The sequence below is a fragment of the Sus scrofa genome, chromosome 18 (assembly GCF_000003025.6).
Source record: "Sus scrofa isolate TJ Tabasco breed Duroc chromosome 18, Sscrofa11.1, whole genome shotgun sequence".
In the NCBI taxonomy this organism is placed as follows: domain Eukaryota; kingdom Metazoa; phylum Chordata; class Mammalia; order Artiodactyla; family Suidae; genus Sus; species Sus scrofa.
This window is the reverse complement of record NC_010460.4, coordinates 53,378,675-53,400,989: the sequence shown is the minus strand read 5'-3', so window position 1 is coordinate 53,400,989 and position 22,315 is coordinate 53,378,675. Positions and strand designations below refer to the sequence as shown.

Here is a 22,315-nt window from a genome sequence, read left to right as displayed (position 1 = left end):
CAACGGGGGGACGCCTGCTCGCTAGGCCAAGGGACTCGGCAACGCAGCCTGGCTGCGAGGCTTCGGCTCACAGGCCAGATATGCACCCCGGCAGCTCCGGCCCACCTGGAGCAAAGCAGGCCCTCCCTGGCTGAGGTCGCGGAGGAAGCCCAGCACGACGGGCTCATCCAGCCCGGCCACGCGCACGCGCGCGCACGCGCACACGCACTCCCACGTCCCGGCAGGCCCTGCGCGGCCGCCCGCCCCGCCTCTCACGATGTTGGGTCCCAGCTTCCCGTCGAGCCTCGCGCGCCGCCCCGGGCCTGCCCGTGTGGTCAGGTGGCCCGCGGGCATCCTCAGCTCCTGCAGGCGCGGTCCAGGCCGCACCAGTGCTTCTGCAGCTGCCGCATAAAGGTGGGTGCCCTTCTCCCCTCTTACAGCTCTGCGTCTCTGCTTTGCCTCTTCGTATGGTTTCCACAGTTTTTTTTTTTGGGGGGGGGTAGATTTCCTTGATTTAAACAGTCCAGTGAGTGTAACACTGTTTCAGGGTGAGTCAGATAGTCTGTGATGGAACTAGAGCGAGAATAAGAAATTACTTTTTCTCCACCACCGCACGAGGGAGAAACAGGCCCCCTTGTCCAGGACTGAATACAGTGCCACTGCACTCGGACAAATCCCATCCCATCACCCCGGGTCGAGGGAGCAGCCCAGACTGTAAGTGAGGGAAGGCTCAATAGTGTAGTTTCTTCTCAGTCTTTAAATGTTATTTATAAATGCTTTACCTGGGAAAATGAATGCAAAACAAGTCTGAAAATCCTTTCTCAACTGTGTCCAGCCCCTGTGGAATACCCATGCCATCCATAACAATCCTAATAATTTGACTCTTTTTCTCTTTTGCTTCAATAATTGCTAACGCACAATGATGACACAAAGAATGTAGTTTACTGGGGTTAAAATAACCAAAAATTTAAAGGTTTTTCTTTTCAGGTTTTCTCCCAGAAGTTTGTCTCTCTAGAAGTGGCAATAATTACAGTGTATTTTATGAGACAGTGTGTCTTCACTTTGAAAGGGATTAGACATCCAAGGTGTTAAATTTCTGATTCAGGGTGGGCTCTTTTTATACAATTTCTGATATGTCCTTTCTGTTTTTTCTGCTTGCATGCCAAATGCTGATTGAGGTGATGGTGACAGGGTTGAGGGTCAGACTCGGAGGAGCCTGAGGGAAGAATAATTTTTTTTTTTTGGTCAAGAAGAGACAAAATCATAGTTGGGCAGAAAAAAATACCCCACACTGTATGAAGAGCAAGGCAAACTGCAGTGATAGTTGAGGGTTAAGGCAGTAGGAGAAGTACCTGGGAATCATGTCTATTTTTAGTGCAGCACCTGGCCTGTTTTGAAGGCATGTTTAAGAACATTAAGGAGTGATGTTGAACTGAAGACTAAAGTGAGAGTGCATCAGGCTGTGTTTAGACTTGACATCTGTATTGCTGATGTGTAAATCTCTAAATCCCTTCCTTATAATGTTCATCCTTTTTTTTCCTAGTCCCGCCTTCTGATATGCCACAGAATAAATCTATTCTATTAATGTGTGACTATGCCAGATATTAAGATCTGCTAGCATCTCTTCTTTAGTATCTTCAGTAAAAACCAGGCCCATCAGCCATTTCCATTACAAAATAATGTGTAGGACTTGTTTGCATTCCGGTGGGCCCTTTTCAGTTTCTCAAAGATTTCGTAAAAACACAGCCCACAATTTCACAAAGGACTTTAGATAAGATTTAGAAACCCTGAGTTCCAAACAGAACAGGAGTTCTGTTACCTGGGCTGTGAATTTATATTACTATTTTGAAAATCTGCAGTTATAGTCACCTCACAACTGAACTGTATTCTGAGCTGAGATCCCCTTGAGGGAGAAGTGTGTGGGCCATAAGATTGCTCAAACTGATCAAGCAGGTCTCAGTTGGAAATTGGTGGAGAAAGGTGAATTACCACCTAAGATGTAGAATGGGACATGACAATGCACTTCTCAGAAGGGCTATTTGGATAGTTTCTGAGCAGTGTTCATAGCCTCAGCTGAGCTCGCTGGGACTCATACACGTTCTCAGTTACTCTGGAGGAGTACACCTTAAAAACGGGACGCAGCAGGGGACTATGCAGGAAGCCCCCTCAGAAAGCCTTTGGTTTGTCTCAAGCTCTTGAGCTCCCTGACTCCTCTGACCAGTTCTGACGCCTGTGTGTTCCCAATTTCCTTCGACTTTATGGTTCCTCAGGGCTTCAACTTGAGATGACGGTGTTTTCCCTTCATCTCTGTAGCCCAGTGACCTGGCTGTTTGCTCTTCTATTCGGCCTTACAAATGCACCACCCTTTATTCTTCTATCTAACCCCCCCCCCCCCCCGCGCACTTGTTGTAGTACTTTGCCCCATGTTGCTGATTTCGTCTTCTCTTAGATAGAGCTCTGCCTCCTTTATCACTATGTGGCATTCACCTCAGGGGCCTGTATGACCTCATTGAGCCTAAATTAACATTTTGGGTTTTGACCTGAGTCACTCCACATGTGGCATTTGATGAATAGAGTCAGTTTTACGTAGCTGAAATGCATATCGTGGCCATCACTGAGGTTTAGTGGGGTGAGTCTCAGTGATCTATTATGGCAAATGGAAAAGGAGATGAGCTCTGTCGTCAAGAAAAGAGATGTAATATGCAAAGTGGATTGGCATTAAAGTACATTGATGTATTAAACAATATGTTAAGAGGATACTGACAAACAAGAGGAGGGAAAAAATAAACGATATTGCTGAGAGGTGCCACACAGACTGCTCAGTGGGAGAGAGAAGATACAGCTGTGGCTTTCCTGATACAAAGTATAACTCAAGTATTCAGGTTATAGTGTCAGAAACATTATTTATCACCTTTGAATGCCCCCTTGGATTCCAGAAAAACGCTTTTTGATTTGAAATTAGTCTTATGTTGGCAATGTTCTGAATGCTGAGCAGTTGATATATTCTTGAGTACCCAGAGGAATGTCTTGTGACTGAAAAGCCAGAAGGATCCACAAGTGAGTTGTAGATTCTGGCCTTGAATCTAGTCAACAAAATGGGATAGAAGTGCCAGCATTCATCAGACTCTTCCAGGCATTCTGCAGCCACTATTTCACTGAGTCTTCTTCAAATCCAATTGAAGGAGCATTTGGTAGCCCTATTTTTCAGATGAGGAATTACAAACTCAGAGAGGTTTGCAACTGTGTGATAGTAAGTAGTTAGTAATTCAGGGAGTTGGAGCGGAAACTCTCGGATCCACTGTGGCATACATCCATGGCTGGTGATTAGGAAATGAAAAGACTCAGGAAACAAATGCTCATCTCATTCCAGTTCTAAGTAGAAAGCAGAAAGGTCATTGAGAACATGTGGCTTCTGGGAAGAAGACTTTCTGTGAACTCAGATTTCAAAAGAAAATGTTTAACCGCAAAGGAAGGCTAAAGAGTTCTGTGTAACCCTAACTATGGTACCAGGAAAAGCTCAGAATAAACTCACATTGATATAACCATTAAACACAACCAAGTAAATAGATAAGATTTTTACCCATATGATTAATATAAGAAAATGGGCAAAGCATAGATAGCCCTGCTGTTCAGGAATGTATAACATCACGCAATTTAAAGAACAGATAATGGGATTTAACCCCTGTTTGTCTTTCTTAAAATGTTTTCACTGAGGTAAACAGCCTTCACATAGCAAGTGTTACTGCGCATTACACAGCAAGCATTGTTCAGAGGCTGGCCATTGCTAGCCATGGTAGGAAAGAGTAACATCAAATAGCACTAAGAAAAGTCTTGATAGGTTTTGCAGTCAGGTGTGAACAAAACATGCATATGTGATTATGCAATCATTCTCAGTATGAGTGAACATGGAGAAATGAGAGTGGTGCCCTCAGACCAGACGGGCCAAATGAGGTGCTTAAGAAGTGGAGCCCCTGCAGCACTTAGGAGACGGAGGTGGAAACAGGGTTGGAACTGTGTCCTTTTCTTCATAATTCTCAAACACTGAGCACACTGCCTGTCACCTAGTGGCATTTAATAAGTGTCTCTCTCTCTTTTTTTTTTTTTTTGTCCTAAATGGGAATAATTTCCCAATTCAAAACCATGTGAAACAAGTATAATAGAATATAGTTGGTAAAGTTTATAGAGTGCTTCCTGCTTATCAGAGAGATATATTGTAAAGGTATCAAGGTAAATCCCAAGTGTTAATATTATTATACAAGAGTATATTTTCAATCCAGCCAGTATTTCCCATGGTTGTAATTTTTCAGATGCTGTGTGAGGCACTGATAAGTAGAGGGAATGAAGCACTCTTTGTTCCCACGTTTCTCACTGTCTTGAACTAATAACAACCAGACTGTGACTTAAGAGAGATCTTGATCATGAGAAAAACGTGTTCATGAAGAGGCAGGACAGGTGTCCTAGACAGTAGATCTCCTGCTCATTGATGAACGTGTGGATTATTATATATAAGGAGAGACAAATGGATTTCAGATGTCAGTCTGTTAAAACATCGGGACCCTAGTTCTTAGAGCTGCTCATATTGGATGAGACAAGGTAGAGAAAAGCAAAGGAAGGTTAAGGGTGGGTGTTGATTCTGCGCCCTGAGCTGTTCTAAGAGTTTATATGCGCCATCTCACTTAAGGCTCATAAGAACTCTGTGAGGTAGGTACATTGTCTTCATTCTACAAATGAAGAAAGAGAGAGAAAAATGAAGTACTTTTCCCAAAGTCACAAATACAGTAAGTTATGGAACCTCAGTATGAACTTAGGTAATTTAACAACAGACCCCACAGTCTTTTCACACTAAACCAGAATATAGTTATGTGCTAAAATAGGAAGGCTAAAGAAAAAAATTGGTGAGCTGGTGACTGTCTCTCTTTTCTTTCTTTCTTTCTTTTTTTTTTTTTTTTTGCATTTATTTATTTTTAAATTTTTTTTCCCCCGCTGTATAACATGGGGATCAAGTTATTCTTAAATGTGTACATTTTTTTTCCCCACCCTTTGTTCTGATGCAATATGAGTATCTAGACATAGTTCTCAATGCTACTCAGCAGGATCCCTTGTAAATCTATTCTGAGTTGTGTCTGATAACCCCAAGCTCCCGATCCCTTGTCTCTCTTTTCTTTAACCATTTTTCCTCTCTTCTCAGCACCTAGAGCTCTGGTCAGAGCTTCGGGCCAAAGGGACACAGTCTGATGTTATCAACACTAAAGTGTTAAGGGGCTCCTGTTAGATCTTCTCCCAGTACTTATATTTTAAGATGAGGATATCAAGGAGAGGGCAATGTATAAGGCACCAAAGAGTGTTTAGTAATAAATTTCAAGAAGTCAGAGAGGATTTTGTGGTGTGTGGAGGGTGCGACTCACTCCCCAGTAACACTGTCAGTTTTCCTACCTGAGAACGGTTGATGGAGTGAGGACTATACCGGGGAGGGGGATATTCAGGAGACCCTTCTTTAAAAGGTCATGAAAGGAGCAATAGATTTGAAGAGCGGGAGGGCCGGAAGACACTGTAGCCACAGGAAGGTCAAGAACAAAGGCAACAGAGAGGAGGGTTTCTTAGACCCAAATGTATCTCCAGTGAGCCCCAACAATTCTGGAGTCAGTGAATACATTCTGAGATATATTTTCTGAAAGTGCAATGGGTGAATTCCTAGTTCTGTCCACTATCTTACCTTTTAAAATTGCCCTCTATACACAAAGAGCAAATTGAGGTTAACACAATGGTCATGTATATATATAGTTTTTCAGTATTTTGCTCCGGAAACATACTGTTCTATTTTTTGCTTTTGAAACATGTTTTCTGTAGAAGACCTACACTGGACTCTATCCAAGGGGACTTCATCATTAAAATCCCCAATTTCTATCATACAGTTTAGTTTATGACAAAAAATTATTTTACATTAATATGACCTGTGGCATTTTAATGTTCTTTATTTCTGGAATGTCGTAGCCTCAGAATATAATTACAGTGTACACTTAATTTGAGAAATAGAATAGTCTATGTTAACCGCGTACGTATACGTAAGTTGCGGTGATTCTCCAACTCCTTTATCCCAATTTCCCTCTTAGAAAAGGGTTAGGCCGTCTTGTGACTCATTATTTCTCCCCATTTTTCAATTCTCTAACTTTCTGGAGGCTCCTCTCTTCTTGTGGTCAGGCAGAGAAGCATTCACCCAGAAAGTGAACTCAAAAGACTCTCCCATGAGTTTTTGGTTCCCTGTTTTGTTTTGTTTTTCCCATGTACTTTGAATTGAAAATAAGGCGAGAATGAATAAGACAAGCAATAGATGAAACTGAATTTTTCTGTGTTGTTTGTCTAGAACATGATAGGTCAGAATATTATTAAGTAAAACGATAGTTTTTTAGTTTTCTAGAATTGTTCTTAAAGTGTACATCTGCGTATCATTCCAAATGTGTGCGGTAGTTTGGAAGAGAAATTAAGAATGCTTTTACATTTAACCAAAAGGTAATTAATACCAATATATCAGTGTTTACTCTCAATGAAGTAAAGCCTTGATGAGGAGTAGAGGGGTTGTCCCCTCCAATATTTGCATGGATAAAAACATGAAGTGTCTATTTTTCTAGGTCAGAACTGGTTGGATATTCTAAATTTCACATAGTCTAATCCATAGACAAAGATTAACTGGTTAATTCCTTTAGCATTCAAGGCATGGATATAGGTGGTCAGTCTTTTTATTCCTGGAAGAAAATGTGACAATTTATTAAATAATAACATTCCATAAAAATAATTTGAGAAAATAGAGATAGATTTCACATATAAAAGTAGTTGAGAAAGCCTTAAATGAAACCTGTGAAAGAGTAGATGATACAATAAAAGAATAATCCACCATTATCAAATAAAATATATCCTGTAATATTGATGTTTAAATACGAGAACCTGTCAATATAATACTACCTGCATGAAAATTTACATATGCATTTTTTAAAAAGATTGATTTCAGGTAATTATAAAAGCACTATCTTTTATAAACTAATAGTCAAAATTGTTTATAGTAGACAGATACTAGATTCAAGGTATTCAACATGGAGAGAAATACAACTATGAGAAATACTTGGGAGGAGTTCCCCTGTGGTGCAGCAGAAATGAATCCAGCTAGTATCCATGAGGATGCCAGTTCAGTCCCTGGCCTCGCTCAGTGGGTGAAGGATCCAGTGTTGTCGTGAACTGTGGTGTAGGTCACAGATGTGGCTCGGATATGGCTTTGCTGTAGCTGTGGTATAGGTTGGCAGTTGCAGCTCCAATTCAGCCCCTAGCATGGGAACCTCCATATGCCATGGGTGTGGCCCTAAAAAGGAAAAAAAAAAAAAAAAAGGGAAAGAAGTACTTAGGAATAGATGTTGGTCTCTGTCAAGATAGCAAACAAATATAACCCTCTGATTCCCTTCCTATAGGTGCTGCAATTAATATTGATGCCAAAACATGAGTCTTAATGCTATATCCTGAGATACCCCTAAAAAAGAGAAGATGGAGTTGAGTGAAGAGTGATGTAGCTCCCAGAAGGAAGAAGGTCTAAAAGCCAAGGACGAGGTAAGACCTTTTTAGTGAAGGGGTGTGTGTGTGTGTGTGTGTGTGTGTAAACTCCCTTCCCACACCCATCGCTGGACAAAGAAAGGTTCCCTATCATTTTAGTCTCCCATTCTACTGTGAGACAGAAAACGGGCCTCACTTCCCAAGGGCCATCCAAGGATTGTTCCGACACTGTCCATGAATGGATTACAACAAGGTCCGGTCAGCTCATGAGTATTTTTTCCTTTATTCCCCACCGCCCATCCACCCCAAAGTCTAAGTGATTACAAGCAAGGTGGGAGCTTTGGGGAGGAAGCGGTTTCTGAACGGGACATAGGAATTTTCTGTGGGGCAGGACCATCTTTTGAGGGTCTGGCCAATAAAGAACAATGGACCCAAGTTGTCGTGACAGGGGCTTTTTTTCCACGAGCCTTGACACACACTTCATTCCTCCCAGCTTGTTGGAAGGGGCACCATTAGGGTCTGGTCTTCAGTGTACACTGCCAGGTAAATAAATATGTGACCCTCGGGAATAATAACAAAATCTCTGATTAATACAGCTCCTGGGAGAGACAAAAAACTAAAAAACTTATCCCCATGAAGAATTATCTAGAAAGAATACCCTTTTAATAAGTTTCTTAAAGAGATAAGTACAATAAGTTTCTTAGGTAAAAAATGAAAGTGATTTTTTTTAAAAAAAAAATCACATTAGATTTCTTAAAGAGTTAATAAAGGATATTGATAAAAAAGAAATAGAAGTAAATAATTATCAGGAACCAATTGGAAAAATTAAATAAGAAATGGCGTAGTAGATTGAAAACAATAAAAGGTATTGAATAGTAGAATGGCTGTAGCCACAGAATGAGTAAGTTTCTGTAAAACCAGATGAATAAATTATGATAGGAGCCAACGAGAAAGATGGAAATTTAAAATAAAATTTAAGAGGCATGAAGGATAAGGATAGAATTGTCAGCCTTCATATAACAGGATTTTTAAAATGGGATGAAATTAAGTGGAAGGAAGGAAATAATTGTCAAACTAATCATAGAGATTTTACTATAATTTAAGAAAAATGAAATGCCTCAGGCAAATTGACTTAGAGACTGAAAGAGTATTGCTAGTGGTAGGGAAAAACTGTCCAGATCCATTAAAATGAAACTTAGTAACATCAAAAACAAAGATCAGAAATACAGAAACGCAAGCAAAGCTGTCGAAGAGAACAATAATGTAATATATCTTTAACCATGTAATATGAATGTAGAAAAATTTATATTCAGTGGAGGTTCCCTGTTGTTTTTGAACACACGTGCAGCCCTTCCAGCTGTATGCACAGACATCATGTGTGGTATGAGATCGACATCATAAGACTGTTTTCTCACCTTAAAGAAAGAAAATTAGATGTCAGTAATGAAATGCTAGCTTAAAAATTAAAAATTATACTCTTTAAAAACATTTTTGTGGAAGAAACCGTTAAAAGTGACACAGTTCTTTTTCAAATGAGAAAGAAAACATGTCAAAATTTCCTCCATACAGCTAAAGAAGCACATAGTGGGAAGTTGGAAGTATTACATACTCTTACCAAAAATGCAGAAATAAGGAAAATAAATATGCAAAGCTTTCACTTCAGTAGGAGGAAGTGTTTCAGAATAAGCCCCAAAACATCAGAAACAATATTAAAGATAATAGGAATTAAGGACGTAGAGAATAAAAATAGGGAAAATTAGCTTAGGAAATAGCTGGAGTTTTTTCACGATAAGATGGAAAAGTCTGGCATTGAGGAGAAAAGGTAGAAGGTAAAATATAAAAACAAGAATTAAAAAAAGAAAATGGGAGTTCCCGTCGTGGCTCAGTGGTTAACGAATCCAGCTAGGAACCATGAGGTTGCGGGTTCCATCCCTGGCCTTGCCCTGTGGGTTAAGGATTCGGCGTTGCCGTGAGCTCTGGTGTAGGCCAGCAGCTACAGCTCCAATTAGACCCCTAGCCTGGGAACCTCCATATGCTGAGGGAGCAGCCCTAGAAAAGGCAAAAAGAAAAAAAAAAAAAAGAATATGACTATATATGTAGTAGTTTTAAAGTAAAAATTTTATGAATAATTATATGAAAATACATTTCAGATTCTTGTTAAAATATATATTTTTCTCTATCATAATATTGCCAACATGGCACAAGAAAAAAGAGAAAAGCCATTAAATAAATAGAAATACTATTTAACACCTTTGGTTCCTAAAGCAGAAGCTCCGAAATTATTTTATATATGTTCTTTCAAATTTCCATTGATTATTAATATTTTACTTCATACAAGTGGTTTTAAAAATACATAGATAGGAGTTCCCATTGTAGCTCAGTGGGAATGAATCTGACTAGTATCCATGAGGACGCAGGTTTGATCCCTGACCTCGTTCCATAGATAAGGATCTGGCATTGCTGTGAGCTGTGGTGTAGGTCGCAGATGTGACTCGGATCTGGCTGGCGTTGCTATGGCTGTGGTGTAGGCCAGTGGCTACAGCTCGGATTAGACTCCTAGTCTGGGAACCTCCATATGTCGTACATGTGGCCCTAAAAAAAAAAAAAAGACAAAGAAAGAAAAATAAAAATACATAGAATTTCTCGACTTATTTTACATGGCTAGTGTTACTTTGATACCAACAATAGATAAAGTTAATATAAGGAGTCAAAATGTAGGCTCCATTTTACTTATTAAAATGCATGCAAAATCTTACGTAAATGTTAGCTTATTAAATCTGCATTCTACACAATGTAGTGTATATAATATACATCATACATATTATGCATGTATTTATAATTATACATAATCTTGCAGCATTCCACCTTGAGGCTTATTACAAGAAGACAAGTGTGTTTGGTCAAATACGTGACTAAATGCTCAGCCTGACTTACGGGGAGGTATGTGAGCTATTGCACCCAGTATAGGGGACAGTCTGGCAGTTCTAGGAGAAGCTAAATATGAAAAATGTTCATAACTCAGCACATGGTCCAGAGAAATGCTCGTTTGTATTTGCTTATGGTAGTGGGACACAGGAGGCAACCTAGATGTCACGCCCCAGGAAAATGGATGAGTGGATGAATGAAAAGTTTTTGATGTGAGTGCATATGCTATGGAATACGGCACAGCAGTTAGAAGCAGATGAGCAATTACTCTGAACATGAAACTCATGCATAACTTTAGAAAAACGTTATCGAATGAAAAAAGAGGAAAGAAAATCTATTCTATGTTATATTTAGGCAAGTTGAGAGTTCAGAGATCACACAACAACCATACACATTTTCCAGTAACCCTCTGTATCAGAAGATATGAAATGAGAGTAGGGCCAGTGACTTGAAGAGGAAAATGATAAATGGAAGCAAACTAAAGGGGGCCTTGCAGGGTCAATAATGATAATGTGCCATGAACTGAAAGTTTTACTGACTCAATCTTCTGCCCCTGAGTTCTGTATTTTAAAACATAAGTCGTCCGAGGAGCTTCGTCCAAGAGCATCTTTGTCTCTTTCTCTCTGTTCCATAAGATTTTGGTTGTTAAGTACAGGGATGAGCTTGAGCAGCTCGTAAAAGTTCCACAGGTGATTCTGACCAGCTGCATGAGGCTCGTGCTGGCACAGGACTCTGCACAAGTATTGGAGCCACCTGAGAGTAGGTACTAAAGTGCAGATTTACAGATTTCTAGAGTTTTTTCTAGCAACACTTTGTGGAACCCAGAAATCTGATTATTTAACAACAACCCCATGACATTCTGATACAGGCAGTATCAAAGTGGTGCTTTGTGCACTACAAGTCATCTCTTTTTAAGGAAGAATAATATCAATAAGAAAAGAGATTGCTTGTTATTGTCCTTATTTTAAATAGTATTTTGAATGCTCTAATAAATGCAATAATATTTGAACTGGGACTAGAATCATAATTGAATTGTGATGATCATTATACAACTACAGATGTGATAAAAAGTAAAATAAAATAAAAAGAAAGCAAGAAGCATGTAATATATCACTGTTTCACTATGACATACAGAGGAAATTTTACAGTGAGCTCAGCCTCTGGCTCTGTGCATGCTTTTTGTGCCCCAGGAAGCAGAGGGAGGGGAGCCGGGTAGGGACATGGCTGAGGTCAGCAATGAGTTGACAGAGTCAGCTAGTCTCATGTTGTAGAGTTAGTAAAGCTGGTTTAATGCAGTATTCAAAGGAATGTAAGTTGGTCTTTCTTCTAGAAGACTTCCTTATCTCAAACCTGGTGGGTCGATGGCATACGGAGCAAATGTCCCAAAGAGCAGACCTATAGCATGTGGTTCTGACTGATGCACGTCTCATTCAGTTCAGTCCTCAAGCAGCAGTGGGGTATGGTAAGCAGTACTCTAAAAAGCACGAATCAGATGCATGTAGGGTGCTTGTCAAAACAGTGGAGTCCCCAGTCCAGTCCTTCCACATCAGAATTGCTATGATTTGAAGCCAGGAATCTGTATTGACTCATGCCCTTGTGATGGATTAACTGACGCTACAGGGAGAGCAGCTAGCTTGTACTCAGTCCTGCTGTTCAGTGTAACGGGAAGACCCAATAGATGTAGATATTTGAAATCTATTTGGGGACATAGTAGTGTTTTCTCGTGTGTGCGGGGGGGGGGGGGGGAGCAGTGGTTCCCCAGAAAAGCTGAAGTGCAATGTCAGTATCCACAGAGCAAACTGAAGTTTTTGGGGGCCCTGTGGAGGGGAGGATATTTTGTGGAGGGCTTACCGGATGGAAGGTTTATGGTGGTGACGATGTGGGATTGTTAGTTTATTTTGCACATGTATTTGCTGTTTGCTTGTGTGTGGTGTTTGCTTCTCCACCTGGAGAAGAATGTTAGCAGATGAGTTTGTACCTGAGAGGGAAAAATGAGAGCTGTCTCGTGTGAGAAAATGTGGAACTTTGAGCCTAAAGCCCTGTCAGTTGGAGCACTCAGTGACAAAAGGTGATTCAGAACAGTGAGTCGAAGGGTGTCCCACTCTCCCATCAAGCTGAGCTCCATGGGGACTGGGCACTTTGGGGAGATCAGGAAGTAGCCCCTGGACACTCATCCTTTTGGGAGACATAGCAAGGTTGAGAAAAACAGTGTGTGTGTGAGTGGAGGCCTAGCAATCTGCTGCCTCATGTGTCAGTGAGGCCCGTATTGAAGTGACCAGCCAGAGAGCCCCAAAGGGACAAGAGGCAATACCGGTGGTGATCGTTAGCACACGAGTAAGCGGAGAGTAAAGCGTTGTGGGATCTGTAATCAGCTCACACTCGGAGAAGATAAGAAGGTTTGAGATCTTGGAGGTGTTGGGTCGAGATCCGCAGGATACGACTGCACTCATTGGAGGCTGAGGTTGCTGGACTCGAGGGTCAAAAAAGTGGAGGCAAGTGAACAGCAGTGAGTTAGAATATCAGCTGTCCTATTTCAGTCACTGGTGATGACAGAAGAAGAGGGGCAGAAGGTAATGATTCAGGCAGAGAAGCGGCTGAGGAAGCTGATGGTGGGCTGTGAAGGATGGTAAATGATGGCGAAGAGGCTGATAAATATGCATCCTGTGCACTTCCAGCGTCAAAGGTGAAACGCTGAGAACTGAGCAGTAATCAGAGAGCCGCACGGGGGGCAAGTCTTAAAATTCATAAAATTTATAAAATTCAGTACAAGTTTACTGGAAGGTCTTAAAAAAAAAAATTAAAGTGCTTTAGTGCACTAAGTAGCAGAGGGACTGAGTATCCACCGGAGCATTGACGGGGTAACTCGGTTATAGGGGAAGGGCCAGGCTTCATAATGCAGGTGATGGTTTGAAGAGACGGTGAACAAAGCACTTACAGATAAAAAGTAAACGTGTGCGTAAGTGAATAAAGCTTCTGAGAAACTTTTAAAAAGGCAATCGAAATTGAGTCAGAGTTGAGTTTTTTGTTTCATTGTGTTGTGTTTCCTCCCCTACCCTTAAAGCATAGAACTCTAGGTGACTTACTATCTCTAATAAAAACTCATGTAGTCTGTGGGGTATAATGCTGTTCTGGTTAGATTTTCTGTGGTTTAACACAGATGGGAAAAGTATTTTAAGAAGCTAGCTATTTTGTTAAATGTTTATGACTTGTAAATTCCCAGCCTTTTAGGATTATCCAAATGTGTTGACATTGATGGTGAATTTGCAGGGAAATTAGCCAAATATGTTTGCCTAATTAACCAGTGGGATCTAATAATAGCTGTCAGGGTTGGTGTGTAAGTCAGGGCTACTTATTTATTCCGTGGAGGTGTGTTCAGATTATTTGCCTCTGAAGTTTAGATTTTTCAGATTCTTCACCCACCACTTTCTAGTCACTGAATGGGCTGTCAGAGCATGAATCCCTAACGTCTTCTTTGTGCAAAGAAGAAAAAAAGCAGTAGCCTACTATTTCATTTCACCGGAAGTCTGAAGTCTGACTCTTCCAAACTTCTATTTCTGTGCTTCTCATAAGATAGAGAAGGGGAATCACTCACTCTTCTGGCTCCGTGGTTTTGAGAGATGAGAAGAAGGTTTGAGTTGTTTGTGATAGTTTTAATCTCTTGGGCTAATGGTTTTGTAATTCAGCAGTTGTGTATCATTCTTAGTTGAGTAGCTGTAGCAGTTAGATACATAAAGTTGTAATAATTCTGTCAGATCGAAATGGTAGTATTTAGCCAATGACTGCAGGACCTCCTATAGGGAGTAACAGGAGAAAGAATACTGTCACTGAGTGGCTGTCACTGCAGGTATTCTACCGAGTATTTTCTATTCAATTTCATCCTTCTTCACAAACAGTACTGTACTGTCTCCAGAGTGGATTTGCTTGACACATGAAGAAAAGAGATTCATGAGCACATAGGCTGTATTGGGAAGTGTTTGCTTTAGCCTTGGACATTGCAGACTCTGAAGACTGTGCCCAGTTAATCAGTGTTAACTTACCGTACCTGTTACTCAAGTGAAAATATTGTCTTGTGTTGGTCACTTGCGTGTCAGGCAACTTGTTTGTAGAAAAGTGTATTTTCTGTTGTAAAAAAGGAAATGGAAAAAGACAACGGGGGTGAATGGTTGTCGTTTCTTCATGGTTCTCTACCCACTGGATGGGTAAAATTGTAAAATAACTCCATGTGAGGGTTGCTACTTATATAGTGGGGCTTAGGGTGACTTATTAGCTTACTGGTTACCTTAGCCTGTAAGTAGTATAAACAGCAGAAATACTATAAATGTGGGCTATTTTTATGTCGAACTTATTAGTGACCCCCCCCAAGTCACCTGAAATCAAATAATTTTAAAGGACTGCGCTGACCAGCACAGGCAGGTTAAGGAACTATCCTGTAAGTATTCTCGTGCTGATTCTACTGCTAATGAACACCTGCTTTTCCAGATTTTGTTTCTAATGGATAAAGGCATTTTGAAAGTCTCTTTTAGCTGTGAAGTTCTTATATTTGCCTCTTAAATATCATCTTGTAGGTTAAGCAGGACGAGGCAAAACATTAAGTATTTTTATTTAAAATATAATGCCATTTATTCCTCTTATTTTTATATAGTGCTTAGGTATTTTTATGTTTAAAATTCATAGAAAGAAGTCTTGCCTCTTTATTTTTCTTTTATTTTAATGACTTTTTTTTTCTGCTTCAGCATTTTCAGTCCTTTAGCAAATTTTACTTAAGAAAATGCTGAATAATAAGTATAAGGAAATGTTTAGTTTAGCTTTAGTATATTTATTTTAAAATCTGTAGGTCAGTTTGTGTGTGTGTGTGTTTGGTTTTGTATTTTAGTATTGCTGAAAATGCTACATCAACTTGGCCCCAGGATAGTAATTAACAACCCAGTCAGAGGTTGCTAGTAATTTCCCATTTATTTGGGGAGAAGTTTTTATTAAATAAGTTGGAATCATAGAATATTAGGCAGAGAAGATTTTTAAAACCACATTCAACATAGTAATATGTAAAAAAAGAGAAACAAAGTAAAATTAAAATTAAAGTCTTAAAATTAAGAAAATAGGAGTTTTCAAAAGAAGGCAATCTTTGTTAAAAAAAAAAAAAAAAGACTACTATTAACCTCCTAATAGGTAAGAGAATGTATTTCAAGTCTGTAGTTAGAAAAAATGCAACAAAATTTAAAAATCCACTGTTGCTGTTAAAAAGAGTAGAATGTCCTTATTTTTAAAATATGAATGCTTTAGAATCATATATTGATATTTAACTGTCTTATCTTGACTGTGTAATAAAGGAAATGTGAAAAGTATACAGTTTAGGGGAGGCAGGAAGAGTAATGATAAACCAGTAACCAGAGCTAATGTGTAGGAGTTTGGGAAACGCGACGTGTGTGTCATTATGAGCATAGAGCCCTGCCCAGGTTGAGGCTCAGTCGCAGCAGTGTGTTCTGACCTAGAGCCGTCCTGAGTCAAGGGGGGTGGTGAAGTGGTGGTGAGTGAGCTTTGCTGGGTCATAGCGCTGGCGTTTAGGGGAATCTTCTCCGTGATCTCTTGGCAGGTCTCTAGGAAGCATTTGCTTTTGTTACTTATTCATCCACTAGAAAGAAATTAAATACCAACTAAAATTAGTAGTAGATTTGTAGAAAAAAATACTGTTCTACCTTAGAGCATAAGGTCAGTTTAGTATAAATAGAATCTTGATTTTTTTAAAAAAGTAGCATGACTAGAATACTCTCAAAAGTTTTGTTTATCGGTTTTGTTGAAATAAAATTCAGTATAAATTTACTTGAAAATATTTAAAAACTTGTAAAGTAGTTTAAAGGGCAAAAAGTTGACATCACTATATTTGCCTTCATATGTATTTGTTCATTAGCCACTCATGTTATAAAGGAATATTATCACTATTAGGTCTGTGTTTCATACACTGAATTGTGCAGATCCTGGTATTATGTTAAAAGAACCACAGAACCACAGCACATTATACTCAAGTCCAACTCTAGGAAATGTATAGCAGAAAGTCTCTTGCTCATAAAATACTACAAATGGAAGAGACCTTAGCTGTCATTTAGATGAGAGTCGGCAAACTATCACCTGGGACCAAATCCACCCCACAGCCTGTTTATTTATGCGTAAGAGCTAAGAATAGGTTTTATATTTATAAGTGGGTGAAAAACAAAAATAATGCTCTATTATGTGGGAGATTTCTATGGAATTTTCATTTCACTGTCCATAAATAAAGTTTTATTAGAACATAGTCACACATACTTGTTTATGAATGGTCTGTGACATCCTTCATGCTCCAGTGGCTGAGTCATCGTGACAAAGAGCATATGGACCACAATGCCTAAGATGTTTATATGTGGCCTTTCACAGAAAACATTTGATATATATAGAGAGCTAGACAGCAATTAAATTTCCTCTCTGGGGCTGATACTCAGGGGTGGCTAAGATTCTGTTGAGAAGGGTTCTGTTTGTGGGTTGCGTGTAGAAGTCTGCATTGACAGGCACGGTCTCTCTCAGTCTGTCTCAGGTCAGGGTGGGGGATGGTAGTACAAGTTCAGCACTTTCTAGTTAAACTTCTAATGTGCGTAATTCACGTTACTGAGTTTGTATTAAACCTCAGCAGAACACAAGGCCATTACCCTTCCAAGCCTCATTTCTGTTCTTCCTGGTCTCCAGCCATCTAACGCCATCTTGGTGCATATTAAGAATCATGGAGAGAACTTTTAAAAAACGCAGCCCCCCATGCAGAAAACCCACCAAATTGTGGTAAGTTTGGTGTGAGGCCTAGGGAATTCCATTTTCAAAGATATTGCAACTTAAGTAATGTTTATCCAGGATGCTGCTGTCCAGTACACTAACTGCTAGTTGCATTTGGCCACTTAAATTTAAATGAAGTAGAATTTAAAATTCAGTCTCTAGTTGCATAAGCTACATTTCAAGTGCTCAATAACTATGTGAGCCTAGGGGCTTCTGAATGTAACAAATCAATAGAACATTTCCTTCATTGCAGAAAGCTCTGTTGGACAGAGCCAACCTTCGAGATTTCAGGATCCGGATTTAATCTCAGAAATTCACTCATCAGCTTTAAAATGAAGGATGAGTTTGTTTTCATGTGGTCAGAAATGTGAAAAAAAAAAAGTTAAGAGAAGCAAGAAACTCAGGATAAAGATGGAAATCTCCACGTACCATCTGACTCATCCACTTACCATTAAGATAACGAAAAAGATACGTAAATTGAGTAAAACCCATAAAGAACTAAAAGTGAGGGAAAGTAGTATTTTTCTGTCAGATGTTTGGAAAAATTTTCATGAAACATCGTGAGGGGAGGCAAGATTGAGAAGGACTGGTCGATCTATGAGTCACCAGAGGCCACAGGGAGTTTTGCCTGAGGAATGAGAAATGGAGATGATGGGGAAAGCCCACAGGCTTCAGGAAGTTTGAAGCAGTGCCTGAGCAGAGGTGAGCTGCTGAGAAGCCAGTGGGTGGTCCTGACATCCCTGAGAAAATGCAGTGGTACTCTCTCCCTGACGTAGGAGTGCAGGGTGCTCTCTCAGCGGGTGAGCCACTGACATGCTTTGTAATGCACCTGCTTCCTCCGGTGGCTAAGGGATGTAGTCTTGCAGCTTGTAGAGGAAGGGGCTCTTCCAGCACAAGTCACAGTGAATCCATCCTCTGGAAGCCTCAACTGACACTGGTGACCTGACTTCTCTTATTGAGCCATCTTTCATCCCACAGTTGAGAGACAGTCTGAAGTGACGAAATAAACCCACAGCACACGTACACTTTGCTTTTCCCACTAATTTGGTATGTGAGAGCGCACATCTTACTCTCTTAGTACAGAAAAGTAAAACAAAATGTAAACACAGAAACAATGAACTGTAGAGATGAACAAAGAGAAAGGTGACCAGCTGTATGAGATAGCCAGTAATCCAAGAATCCAAGAACAGAAAACCTGGGAAAGAATAAATGCTCCTGCAAATCTGTGGAACAGATTTATTGCAAGAAATGAGAGTTTTTTTTTTTTTTTTTTTTTTTTTTTTGGTAATTCAGGGAGCTATTGTGTCTTCAAACAAGGCACTTATCAGAAGACAGCTCCCATACGAAAAAGATGATTAACATGCGGTAGTTACAGCATGGAGGCAAAAAAAGTTGAATATTCCAGAAAATGGAATCAGTGGATTATTATACCAAATTGAGAAACTGTCACAGGATTTAGAGTAAAAGAGTTAAAGAGATAAATGTACTGATCAGAAATATAAAGGGCATTCTTAAGAAATCAAAGATACTTACAAGAGAAAACAGAGCAGTTATGGGAAAAGCGATTCCCAAACAAGTAATGGTAGAATATTTCTTGGCAGTGGGGACTTAAAACTCAGAGAAAATTGTTTATCTGAACTATGATGATGAAAGTCCTGAATGAAAAAAAAAATGAAGCGTCAAGATGACAGAGGAAGAAGTTTGTTTATAAAAGGAAAAAATTTGGATTCGCAATTGATATCAGACTCTCCACAATATGAAAAATACAGAAGAGAAATGAACGCAAGATTCTTGAGAGAAGTATATTGAAACCCAGGACTTTTATAGCCAGACAGGCTATCATTCATGTTTGAGAGCAATAGAGAGATATTAATAGACATAAAAGGACTCCAAATGTTTTTACCCACATTCCTTTTCTGGAAAAAAGAAAAGATTTAAAAAACTTGAAAAAGTATTCCAGCTGACTGAGGAATGAATCAAACCAAAAAACTAAGTAATGACGATTATGTGTTGTAAAAGAAAATAGGGCAAATAATTAAAGCCAATGAGGATTAGATTGCGCTGTAAAAAAAAAAAAAAAAGGTAGTGAGTAATTGAAACCAAATAATCAGTATTGAAATTGCTGTTGTTAATATAGTGAGAAGTTAAAAACAATAGAAAATGTTAAGTAATTCTCCCAAAAGAAACTAAAAATGTTTAAAAGTGATGATATTCTGGATATGAAATCCCAAATTATACCAACAAAATCTTAGAGTAGGAGTGTGAATAATTGCTTGCAAAATGTTTCATGAAATGTGTGTGGGTAGGGGATTCTCAAATACATGTATTTTATTTTTGGAGTGATAAAGATGTATGAAGATAGAACTAAATAAATACAAGTAAAGGTATTTTACATGTAAATTAACCATTAATTGGAAAAAATAATTTTCAAATTATGCAAAGTAAAGGAAACAACCACCTGGGTACATAAGAAACAGATCTGAAAACATACAAATAAAATAACAAGACAACAAAGAAAATTTAATTAAGTCAATAAAATAAAAATGAAAAGCAAAAGTAAATAAAATCGACTAAAATTTGATGAATTTTTACCTCTGGCCCAAACTCATTCCTTTTCCAAAGCACAGTGATTCTCCATTCCTAATTCCTTAGCAACCATTTGCCTTTATTTCAAATTTGATAGTTTTATATTTCTTTTCATTTGCATAGCTTCTTGAAGGGAACAGAAATGCATTACTTTTCCACAGTTCTCTATATAATTTTAGTTCCATTACCTTCAAAATTACTGGCAGCAGTCAAAAAAATCATAGAAAGTTTAGGAAGGACTTTTCTGGCTCCCATTTCTTCTTACTCTTGGAGTTCATGGTGATCTTTTGGTTAGTGGTCTGATCTCACCTTTTGAACTTCGCCTTGTCCTGCATGTTTGTAAAGGGCACCGTTTAAGAAATGCTGAGCGCGTCTTTGGATGTGTATCTATCAGTCATTGATTTGGCAGATATTAAAAGCTTACCTTTGTCATAGGATTGGGGATAAAATCCAGCCCTCATGAAATTTCCAATCTATCCGAAGAGGTGTGTTGTGCCAAGATACCGTTTAAGCCCCTGTGGCAGCTGGGCTATAGCCTACGCAGCCCAAATGTGTGCTCCATTCCCGCGCACTTACCAACATGAAATCTTTCCTCAGTCATCTTAAGCGCATCTCTTCTCCCACTTTTTTACATTCTATTTGCTCCACTTATCATGTTTCTTTACTTTCCTCATTCTTACACTCATTTCCCATGATTTACCTGGAATAGCGACCCCTCAAACCACCATTCTTGAACTTTGGCTTCCAGAATCACCACCATGAAGGACGTCCAGCTGTTCCTGAATTTTGGCTTCATGCCATGGAGGGCTCAAGTCCCTGCAATGTGCTTTGGATTGGGCGAGCCCAGGTCGCTTGTTTTCTGCTTACCTGCCAAGGGATGCAGAGAGACCCTCTCAGCTTTAGTCTTCGGGTTTGCTTCCTCCCAAATAGAGTTTGGATGCTGAAAAGCAACAGCTTTTCTCTGCAGTGTCTATGCGAATGTGTTAAGTGTATGTGCATTGGATGCATGGGTATGGATAGAGAGCATTATGAATTCACTTATTGATATTTGAAGTCTCTTGAGTCACTGTTTCCTTATGATGAAAAGTTTTAGATTAGTCTATGCATTTCGTATTACATGCCACAGATTTTAAGATTTTCCATGAAAGTGCCTAGAAAATGACTCAAAACCCGCTAGGGACTCTGAAAGATCAGCCAGGTCTCTGGGCACGCCCCCAGCTCTTTGGTGTGCACAGGTGTGCTTTTAGTTATTTTATCAGATTTTATTAAAAGAAGGTGTTCTGCAACTCAGAGTTTTTGAGTTATTTTACCGCTGCAGTAGATTCTTGTTTCTCAGAGACCTACAGTATCAGCACACCTGGGAGTTTGTTAGAACTGCAGTCTTGCTCCACCCTGTACCATTCAAATCAGAGTCTATATTTTAACAAGGTCATTAGATGACCCATCCATCTCAAATTCAAGTTTATAGAGCATTGTACTAGTCGATTCCTAACATCACTGTATAGCACTGCGCTCTAATACACATTTATACAGTGTATGTTTTGTCTTGCCTTATTTTGCTGGGCAGCTTGGTCAGAGAAAATGAAATCCATCAAAGATAAATAGCATAACATTTTTTTGACTGAGTACACAGAGGGATATTTGAATGGAATTAGGTCCCAACTTTATCTCATTTCTATTGATAGTACCTAAAGCAAATGAAAGTTATCTGGCCTTAGCTGATTATAAGTCTCAGTTCCTCCTGTGAGAAGAATATGAGTCGAATATCCTGTAATTAATGAAAGAAAAGAGTCTTCCAAAGGTGGTTTTGGGAAAATGAATGAGAAGCCTATTAAATGTTGATAATGATAAAATCAAGAGGTGATGAGTCCTGACATTGGTAGGAGGTTTAGAGTTTACCAAGCACTTGAATATTCAGCAACTCACTGAAGCCATTAACTCTTCAAGGGAGAAGGCAAAAGAGGTATTTTTAACCACAGCTTACAAATTCAAAAAGACCTGAACCAGTAGCCTATCATAACCGAGACCAGTGCGTATCACTTCCACCTGGAAGTTGGTTTCTCCCTTTTCCTCTCATTTCCTGTCAAAACAGTATGAGTCCAAGCACAAACGGGCCATGGAGAAGGATCTTTGTACTATATTTGCAATATCTGAATTGACATTTTTTTCAGTTGCTTAAATGTCTCTTTTTGGGTTTCCATTTTTCTTAGGCTTTCCTGTCATTTTTTTGGACCGTTTTAGTTTTTCCTGCCAGTTTTCCCCACCAGCTTCTTCCTCCCTCTCTAGCTTCAGCAGCATCTGAGGCTAGACCCTGCTAACTTGCAGTAATAGGTTCTGTTTCTTCCTCACCACCTCTGCCCTCACAGAAGCTTCCTCCTTTCCCATGGCCCCCTGCCTCCTGATGGTCCTTGCTGGGACTCCGGGTGGCTCATCTGTGTTCTACCTCCTCCTCTCCACCTGGCCCAACCACTGCTCCGCCAGGCCTCCCTCGGCTGGGGAA

At 39.5% G+C, this 22,315-nt stretch overlaps 1 long non-coding RNA gene across 2 annotated transcripts in view; it reads left to right on the top strand.

Annotated features, from left to right (window-relative positions):
• The window catches only part of LOC110257602, a 44,450-nt gene continuing 22,408 nt past the window's right edge, over nucleotides 274–22,315 (top strand). For both annotated transcript variants that reach the window (XR_002340458.1, XR_002340459.1), the window contains exons 1-2: nucleotides 274–393; nucleotides 7,434–7,569. This is a non-coding gene — a long non-coding RNA (uncharacterized LOC110257602). The remainder of the gene's footprint in view (nucleotides 394–7,433; nucleotides 7,570–22,315) is intronic.